This window comes from Myotis brandtii, unplaced genomic scaffold, assembly GCF_000412655.1.
Source record: "Myotis brandtii unplaced genomic scaffold, ASM41265v1 scaffold251, whole genome shotgun sequence".
Lineage (NCBI taxonomy): Eukaryota > Metazoa > Chordata > Mammalia > Chiroptera > Vespertilionidae > Myotis > Myotis brandtii.
Window position 1 is genome coordinate 374,327 of NW_005359516.1, and position 1,635 is coordinate 375,961.

The following is a 1,635-nucleotide window of genomic DNA, read 5'->3' on the forward strand; positions in this document are numbered from 1 at the left end:
GTTTGTGACCATCTCCACTGCATTACAATCTTTGACAACATTTCCTCATGTTTGAATTAGGAATCATTGTCCCCATTTTCTTGATGAGGACATGAGGCCAAGAGAGACAAGAGCTGGCTCAAACTTCAGGTCTCATTGCTGCTAAATGGCAGAGAGCCAAGATCCATAGGCAGATCTGACTGTCTCCAAAGCGAGGTGCTGTGCACAGGGATTCTGGAGTGGGGCTCAGTGTCAAGGACTCCTCCACCCCAGTCACATGATCATAGAGTTAAGGTGGGAGGTTGTCAGGATTGGGCCTGTGGCAGCTGTGCTCCCATAGGTCTCCTGTACTGGTTGCCTACACCCATATTCCTGGTGGAGGACATGGCCTGCAGAGTGGGGATTTTGGCGTCTTCCGCTCACAGCATAGGAAGTCAAGCAGTACGGTGGAGAGTCTCCCCGAGAAGAAATAAAGGTTTCCAGTAAAAAGGTATTCCATAGAGGAACTGAAAACAATAGCTTAACTATACAAGACTGAGAAAGGGAAGTGAGTGTGAGAGCATTAAATCGTTATCCATCATAGCAAGAAGACAGTAATGGCCAGTCCTGATCAATCCAAATATAGCTATGTAAGCATTTTATATAAAGATATGGAGGTAACCACAAGACCTATGCACAAATGGCTGTAAGTGCTATCCCTGATTCCAGGGGTGGAGAGGGAGTTTTTGCTTTCATCATATGCACTTCTGTCCTATTTGATTTTTAAAAAGCTGTATATGTGTGTGTTGCATTACATTTTTTTTTTTTTTTAGTACAGGCTCTGAAAGTAAAAAAAAGTTCAGGCTTTGGAGTCATCTCTGTGAATTCAAATCCTTCCTCAGCCAGTTAAGGATCTTGGGCAGCATGACCTCTCTAAATTGCAATTTTATCTTCTGGAAAAACAGGGATAAAAATTATATTTACCCACCAGGTTACTCCAAAATGAGGTAATGAATATAAAGAGCACAAACTAATACTGGCTAGAATTCAGCATCTGTAATTATGAACAATTGTTATCATTATTAATAATAAGCCACGCGGGCAAGTAGGGCTTTGCACATAGTAGGCGCTTACGGGGTGAAAGTAATAGTTTACCCCCTCCACCAGAGCCTATAATCTCCCCCAGCTCGTGACGGCTGAGCTCCAGCGCTCGGAGCGAACACTTAAATATTGATGTGGCTACTCATTTATTCATCACTCTGTTCGCCGGGCAGTGTCCGCTGAGGGCGAGCCCAGCTCTCTGGCCCTTTGCGCCGCAGCCACGGTCCCCTCCCGCGTGGAGGTTGGAGGCGGCGGCAGCTCACCTGCTTCCCGGTCGCCGACGCGGGGACCGTCACGTGGCGAAGCGGGAATCGCTTCTAGTTTCAGCCGGGGATCTTCCCGGGCAAAGGGAAGGGGGAGCGCGGCTCCAGATGAGGAGGGCAGCCGGGTCCGGCATCACCGCCACGAGCCTGCGCCGAGGGGCTGGTCCTCCCCAGAGGGGCGCGCCGGGCCGGGGCATTTTACGGCGAGAGCAAGGACCTACCGAGGGAAGATTCGGGATTGGCCGGGAGACGCAAAGCGGGCATTTCAGAACCGGCCGAGGGTGCCGCGCTGACCCCCAGCAGGCGGGGTTGA

At 50.1% G+C, this 1,635-nt stretch overlaps 1 long non-coding RNA gene across 1 annotated transcript; it reads right to left on the reverse strand.

Moving 5' to 3' along the window:
• Window positions 1-787: 787 nt before the first annotated feature.
• Window positions 788-1,626, reverse strand: LOC106726348. The gene is made up of 2 exons (XR_001362407.1): window positions 1,323-1,626; window positions 788-911 (listed from the first exon to the last, which is right to left on the reverse strand). It is a non-coding gene; the product is annotated as an uncharacterized LOC106726348 (long non-coding RNA).
• Window positions 1,627-1,635: the final 9 nt, after the last annotated feature.